We start from the raw sequence: 8,495 nt of genomic DNA on the forward strand, positions 1-8,495 counted from the left end.
GTCGCATTACCACAAACTGGTTATGAAGTACCTATAGAAGGAACAAAGGGGTTTTTAAAACAACAAAGTAACCAGGATGGCCAAGTGGTTAAGGTGTTGGACTTAAGTTCTAATGGACAGATGTCCTCGTAGATCACTGTGCATTTTATATAGAATATAGTAATGTGGCTGTATGTGGTTATGATAGGGGTATTTAACACCACAGCATGACCAGGATGGCTGAGTGGTTAAGGTGTTGGACTTAAGTTCTAATGGACAGATGTCCTCGTAGATCACTGTGCATTTTATATAGAATATAGTAATGTGGCTGTATGTGGTTATGATAGGGGTATTTAACACCACAGCATGACCAGGATGGCTGAGTGGTTAGTTTGTTGGACTTAAAATCCAATGGATGCATGTCCTCGCGGGTTCGAACCCCACTCCTGGTAGTTTGTTACTAACAAAATGGTTCTGAAATACTTGAATAAGAAACAAAGGGATTTTAGCATTATGCAGTCACCAGTGTTGCTGAGTGGTTAAGGTGTTGGACTTAAAATCCAATGAGCAAATGCTCTTATTGGTGTGAACCCCACTCCTGGTAATGGAATGCAAATACTTTAGATCGGGGTTCCTCAAATCTTACCCTGGAGGTCCAATGCGCTGCAGAGTTTAGCTCCAACCCTGATCAAACTCAGCTACCTGTGATTTTCTAATGATCCTGAAGACATTGATTAGCATGCTCAGGTGTGTTTGATTAGGGTTAGAGCTAAACTCTGCAGGAAAGTGGATCTCATGGGCCAGATTTGAGGATCCCTGCTTTAGATCAAGGGTACCCAAACTCGGTCCTGGAGGGTTTAGCTCCAACCCCAATTAGACACACCTGAAGCAGCTAATCAAGCTCTTACTAGGCATACTAGAAACTTCCCGGCAAGTGTGTTGAGGCAAGCTGGAGCTAAACTCTGCAGGACACCGGCCCTCCAGGACCAACTTTGGACACCCTTGCTTTAGATAAAAGCATCTGCTAAAAAAGGGGAAAAAATAATACAGAAACAAACATCAGCAGCAACAAAGAGATGTTTAAACTAGACTTCAAATCAGTATTCTCCACACAGAAGACAGAATATTGGTAAAATATTAATTTGAAGGTCAAATGTGCAAGTGTGCCGTGGTCATTTTAATAACCGGATGTTTGTTTTTTCCTCAGAAACCTCTTTCTCTGCTCTCCCATGTGTATAGCGGCTGTGTGTTTCTGACAAAACAGGTCTCGACTCACATGAACGCTTCACTATATGAGTGCTAATAAGAACTATGTCAGGAGGGACACCTGCAGTTTCAGAAAGCAAGAGGAACTGCGACTGACAGCCCAGTGACTGACAGGTTGTATATAGATGCTATCCACACCCTTTACAGCACACAGAGTTAGTGTTGATCTCTCCGTCGCTATGGCACCCTGCAATATTAAGCCACCAGAAACCATGGTTACTGACTTATGTGTGCTTTCCACCCCCACAAGACTGGAGCCGATTTAATGAATGCATTCATTTCATTGCTTTCTAATGCATTCAAAAGCAATTTCATGTGATTTACAAACAATAAATTATATCACATGGACATTTTTCCATTTAGGACTAATGTTGCATAATTTTTGCCTAAGTCAGGTGTTCGAGTAAAGATTATGCCATAGTTGTGTTTTCTAAATGTCATTCATTGAATACTTTGTAACACAATTCCATTTTTTTTTTTAAATATGATCTTTAGGACTGGCTGTCCACACTTTCATTTTGTAAACAATGAGAACAAATAGATTCGTTCATATTGTGTAGTCAATATCCGGTATGTTGGTTACCCTAATAATGACATAAGACTTTCCCTTATTGTGTAAAAAGTTCACAAAATACTTGGAAATTTTGGAAGATCATTGCATTTTATACATTCATGCATATGCTGTGTACACTTACTCATTCATTTACTATTCACTGTGCATTAATGCACTGAGCATAATGTGGAGAGATTGAGTAAAAATGGTTTCATTTAGACCAATACCTAGAGAAAACTCATGTGATGCCGTCAGCATACAGAGCAACCTTTAAATGGCCTTTCATGGAGAAAGATGCTTTGTGGGTTCATACAGTAATGCTACTCTGCTGTTTAAGTGCTCCCGAAGTACCCTGTGAAACACAAAATAGGTTATTAACCTAACATGGGGACCAGGATGGCCGAGTGGTTAAGGCGTTGGACTTAAGATCCAATGGGCAAATGTCCTCGTGGGTTCAAACCCCACTCCTGGTACTGTAGTTCAATCTTTATAAAATGATGTTGCTCTGCAGGTAGCTTCCTCGAAGTGTTTCTGAAGTACCCAGTTAAAGTAAGCTTGTGGACACAGCTTGCGGTCCAGATGGTGTAGTTACAACATCTACCAGCAGGGACTAACTGGGCTATATTAACCAGCTAAACCTTAATCCATTGTCTTTGTTGATACAAATAGGTTGCATCTAAGATACTTTCACTATCTGATCTTTCAGATTAGATTATTTGAACACATTTTCAAAAATACAATTTTAATTAAATGTTAGTACTATTTTTTTTTTTCAGCAAAAACAAAATATTTTTATAAATTTTTTTAACAAAGCCATTGCATTTAGATGCCGAGTGATTGCCCATGTTTCCCTTTCTAACAAGCATTTTGTAAATTCATACAGTGATATGTTGCCAGGCAATAGCGTTGAGTGGCATGCTATTATAGCTCAAATAGATGGTTTGAACAGTGTCCACATAATAATCCACATTTATTTTTTGCTGCCTCATTGAGGCAACTGTGCTTGTTTATTGACTGTTCACCCATCTTGAAAATAATTGTCATGAAAATGCATAAAAAAATGTAAATGTAGAGCCATATTTGCCCACATTTGATCTAACCATTAGTGAGATTATGCATTATAATTCTCTTTAAAAATTATTAACATTAGCTGCTTGGAATGAGTAAGTATCCAGACATATGCTTCACTTACAACTTGTTCTTTGTTGCTCATTGCAGAGCCCCAAATACAGACCCTCGTTGTGACTGAACAGTGCAGGAGCATCCATAAATAAGAAAACCTGAGTGAGCCCTGGTTGGGGGGTCACCAAGAAAGGTACACTTCCCTTTGGTTGTGTGGTGCTGAACAGCAGGACAGGCCTGGCTTTTCTCACCCTGCCTTCCCATCTGACAACAAATAAACAGCCAGAGGTCTTTAATTTACCATACAGATGACACCTCCAATCTCTTCCTTCACAAAGAGTTCAGGAAGCTTTGGGTGTCAAGACAAATATTATGGCAGTGGAGTTTCATTTGGCGTGTGTCTGAGGCTTGAGGCTTTCCTTCTAACCTGTGCGTGAGCTAAAGGAAGAGTGTGGAAGTGAAAAACACAAGAGGAACCATCTGTCTGGTGAACAGTTCTACATATGGCCAAACATTGGTCCGTGTGGAACTGGGACTTTAATGAAGACTCGTGACTAGAAAACCGTTAACAATGCATTATCTATTGCTCTATATTTCTCTGTCTGTAAGCCCTATAAACTTTCAAACCTCAAGGACTTTTGTTTATTTCAAAACTTTCAAACAAGACTTTGTCAAAGCCACCATTCAAAGGTCGGATGTAGTGTTCTATGTCCTTCCAATAAAATTCAAATAGCAATTCTGGATACGGTTTCAAAAACATACAAATAAAGTCATGAGAAAACTTTGTTAGTCACCATAAACGAGGATTACTACTTGAGAGTGGTTTCTTTTTACTTGGGCCAGTAAGCAATCACCTAGCAACCACCTAGTATGCCCTAATAACTGTCCTAGCAACCACTTAGTTTATGCCACCATCCACAACAACCTAGCATTGTGGCAACAGATTTTACACGGGAAAGCACCACTCAGTTTTTTCTCGGAAAATCTAGTTTTGACTAGTTTGTTATTAAAACAAAACAAGACAAAATAAGACAACTTAAAATGTGACTTACCCAAATAGATTTTACAACTATCTATTTCACAGTGGATAATGTTGTATAATGTAGAGAATGTTGAGCAATATCATTTACCCACAATTCCTCAGTGATGTTATGTAGAACAGGTCTATTCTTTGCTTTATCTAGCCAGCAGGTATCTTCAAACATGATTAACACCTTGACCAATTATGCAGATACATTTGCGAAAAAATATTTGCCTCCCGCAAGGTGCTGTGAAATTAGATTACACCCAAACTAATAATTAACAACTCCCCCAAGTACCCTAATCAGATATCAGCTCTGCGGTACACTTAATCTTCACAGGAAATGAAATTAATCTAGAAGGATCTGAATGACTCCGGCACTGTTTCGCGTGTCTCAGGCTGTGCCACACTTTTCCACAGTCTCTCATCACAGTATGGGAAATTAGACCTGTCATTTAAACCAAAGGCTACGTTTATTAGGAGCCAGCCGGTCTCATCAGCACAACTGAAAAAACATGGCCGGAGCACTCTAGTGCTGGTGCTGAAAGAGTACCAGATATGTTCCCATTCGCCTGCGAGACAGACACGGAGCCGGGAAATAGAGGATTAGCATGTGGCGTGGTCTCTGACCACCTCATTTCCTTCCCTGGAGCAATCTCCGTCTTCATCTCTCGCCTGCAGCTACGCATGCTATTGCTTGCCATCTTTGTGTCTCTGAGTGTCAAAGCTTTCTGTTTTCCACACCACTCCACCCAACCCAATGTACCACTGACATCTGAACAGACTGATTTCTTGTCTTGGCTAACGGCCAATGCTGTTTTTGGATGATTTATAAGACTTCACTTCTTGTCACTTGGTGGGTATTTTAATGCACCAAGCGATCTTTATAATACCATTAATCATCAAGTGTTGTGTAAGGCATTGGTTTTATACCCCAGTTCTTAAGTCAAGGCCAAATAGAGACTTATGAGCTGTGCAGATGAGAATAGCATACTACCAATACTATTTCTGCAGTGTGTAGCATGTATATTTTTCAGAGCATGCGAAAGTATGGAAGTATGACTTAAAGAGAAGAGGTCTAATATACTGGAGAAAACTATCTTCTAGCATTACTTATTCATCACAAAGAGTAACCATATGACCTAATACATTTGTCAAATCATGCATAGTATACAACAGAGCACACATATCCCACAATACAATGTGCTCAACTTTTTCCCTTTTAAATTTAAACTGGAAGTAATATAATCTGCAAAGTCATTTTTGACCCATTATCTTGACCTGACTGCTAGAAATTTCTATACAAAATTGTGTTCAAACGAAACCATTTTGTATTTCTAAAAATCAAATGTCTCATGTGATACAGTCATGTGACATCAATGTAGCATACTACTGTTTGAAATGTTGGCTGAATTCTGTTCTATTCCGAACACAAAGCTTTATTTATTAAACACCAGCATAAGAAATTTCAGCGGAAGTCATTCACAAATCATCAAATTCAAACATTTGGGGTCGATACAATTTTTTTATTAGTTTTTTTTTTTTTTTAATACAAGTCTCTTATGCTTACCAAGCCTGCATTTATTTGATCAAAAATACAGTTAAAGAAAATAATATCGTGAAATATTATTACAATTTAAAATAATTGTTCTCAATATTAGAATATTTTAACACGTAATTTATTAGTATGATGGAAAAGCTGAATTTTCAGCATTACTCCAGTTTTCAGAGATCCTTCTAACACGCTGATTTGAAGTGTTGAAAACAGTTGTGTTGATTTTTTGATGAATAGAAAGTTTAAACGTTTTGTTCAAACTTTTGGTAGTGTAAATTGTCCCACTGAATTGAACACTACTGATTATGCAAGAATTGTTTCAGAATGACTCGCTCAGCTCGGGTTTCATGAATAAGGCCCATAGCCGGTTTGATTTATTTTCGAGAGGGTTCTGGAAATGCATATCCCTGCTTAATCTCTGAACCCTGTGGCCTGATATGGAGGGGAACTCATGAAATATGAATTAGATTGATGGATTTAAAATTACAGGGATTAGGTGCAAATAAGAAACCTCACTTGGTCTGCTTTAGCTTCTCCCAGTCTGTTAAATCACTTGAATTAGTCTAATGGTCTTTATTGACGTCCGTTTAGCCTGTTTCATGCAGTGGAAAAAGCATGCTTGACTTGCAGCGTGCCATGAAGTAATCGGTCCTACAAATTAAGAACGGCTTCCTCTCCCAGCCACTCCACTTTTCCAAACATGAGGCTTTTCCATGCTGGAAAACTGCTCGGTCAGCTCTAGAGTTGCAAAACAAACAGCTCAGTTTGTGTTGACCTGTGGCTCTGATCAGTCTCCTGAACCGTTACATTCTCAATGGGCTTAATCTCCATTTTTGGAGAGGGGTGAAAAGCAGGCCCCCTTCTGTAACCCCACTGGCCCCCTGCTCGTACTTACTTCCAACATTCCTGCTGAGCAGCTGGTTTCCAAGGCAACTGCAGCAAGCATGGATAAATGCAACCATGCGGTCGTCTTTTGTCCTTTTGGTTGATGAGATAATAACAAGGCCGGTCACCTTGCTTCTGAAACACACGGGGAGTTGCTCTGATTGGCAACAGCTTGTGCATGCTTACACAGGCAGAGGGCATCGCTCACTGTCACAGACGTGGCAAAATCAGACAGATGAAATACGGCCCACTCAGATTCAGTCTCTATCACTCTTCCTTTGGAAGGAGATAACCTTGAGCCTTAAAGGAACAGTTCACCCAAAAATGTAGATTCCATCATTTACTCACCCTAATGTCATTCCAAACCTACAGTATACTTTGGGTAACATTCGAAACACAAATTAAGATATTTTTAATGAAACCTGAGATGTTTCTCTCCCTTCATTGAAAGTCCAAGTAACCAAAATATAAAAGATCCAAAAAGGTCATAAAGGCGTCGTAAAATGGATCCATATCAATAGAGTGGTTTAAAGGGATAGTTCACCCAAAAATTTAAATTCTGTTATCCTTTACTCACTTGAGTTTCTTTTTTCTGCTCAACACAAAATAAGATATTTTGAGGAATATGGTTAACCAAAGAGTTTCTGGTACCCATTGACTTCCATGGTATTTTTTTATCTTGTCTTATGAAGTGATACAACAGCTTTACACGATGAACAGATTTAGTTTAGGGTTTTTATTTACATCTAAACAATGATCAAAACATACAAAGTGCACATTACATGGCAAACATGAAATTTCAAACATAATGTTTGTTTTAGTGTGTGATGTTCATATTAGCTTGTCATTTGTGAAGCGCTCTCTGTATGTGTGTTGATATGTGAATAAAAGCCTAAATAAAAACTTGTTAATCATATAAAGCCATTGTATCATCTCACAAAACTTGGATCAAACTGCTTAATTTATATGGATTCATTTTACGATGCCTTTATGACCTTTTTGGATCTTTTGGTTATGTTCAACAAAGGGACAGAAACCTCTCAGTTGTCATTAAAAATATCCTAATTTGTCTTGAAGATTAACCAAAGTCTTATGGTTTTGGAATGACATGATGTTGAGTAAATAATGGCAGAATTAATTTTTGGGTAAACTACAGTATGTCTAAAAATGACATTTTGGTCATCATTTACCGCATGTCATTCCAAACCTGTATGACTTTCTTTTATCTGTAGATCACAAAAAGAAGATATTTTGAAGAATGTTTCAACTGTTTTTGTTCATACAAAAGTCATCCAAAACAACTATGGCTTGACACACTGTATGGACAAAAAAACACAGAGACATTTTTTTCAAAATATCTTCATTTATGTTTCACAGAAGTAACTCCTTTTATCTAAACTGATATTTAATATACAATAGGTCTAGGATGACAAGCACTAATGCTCATATTTCTATGTCAATCTCATATGTACCTGCATGCTCGCCCATGTCTTGGCTTCATCTACTGTCACTGAGGCGGCAGACCATCACATCATTGATTGGTTATTTGTGATCTTGCACGATGATTCATTCCGATCACTCATCAGCTCTCGGCACACTATAAACAACCAAAAAGACGATGTCAGTGAGTCATATTTCTATCATTTTTACTTTGTGCCAAATGCAACTGATAACCTATCGTGCGTCGGTGACATGTCACAGCTTGCCCCAGCTGCCAAATACAGACGTTCCTAATTAACTTCCAGGCGAGGGAACATGAAAGTTTCAGGGTGCATTTCACCAGCAGCACTAGCAACTCGACGAGGGGTGGATAAATTGGCTGTGGGCCACTCTCTACCCCACGTTCCTCTCAGGAGGCCTGTGGAGACAGGAAAGCCTATATTACCATCTGGGCTCTGACAATGAGAATGAGCCTCCATTCTTATTTAGCGGCAACTTCTAATTGGGCGGCTTCCTTTCAGGCTGGTCAGGAGGGAATTTGGTTCGATGGAAAATTCATGTAGGCAGCCAAGATCATATTTTTTGCTACAAGCCAAAGATATTGGAATATTATATATATATAAATGATTAGATGTCAGATAGTGACTTGCATTTCAAAGACTTGAAATATGTAA

General features: G+C 38.6%; 1 long non-coding RNA gene and 1 other non-coding gene across 2 annotated transcripts; both read left to right on the forward strand.

Annotated features, from left to right (window-relative positions):
• Positions 1–965: 965 nt before the first annotated feature.
• Positions 966–3,851, forward strand: LOC107589686 (uncharacterized). The gene is made up of 3 exons (XR_001609696.1): positions 966–1,108; positions 1,187–1,359; positions 3,017–3,851. It is a non-coding gene; the product is annotated as an uncharacterized lncRNA (long non-coding RNA).
• trnal-uaa (transfer RNA leucine (anticodon UAA)) lies at positions 2,189–2,271 on the forward strand. Its single transcript has one exon. It is a non-coding gene; the product is annotated as a tRNA-Leu (tRNA).
• Positions 3,852–8,495: the final 4,644 nt, after the last annotated feature.

Source organism: Sinocyclocheilus grahami, unplaced genomic scaffold (genome assembly GCF_001515645.1).
Source record: "Sinocyclocheilus grahami isolate Dianchi unplaced genomic scaffold, SAMN03320097.WGS_v1.1 scaffold118.1, whole genome shotgun sequence".
NCBI lineage: Eukaryota > Metazoa > Chordata > Actinopteri > Cypriniformes > Cyprinidae > Sinocyclocheilus > Sinocyclocheilus grahami.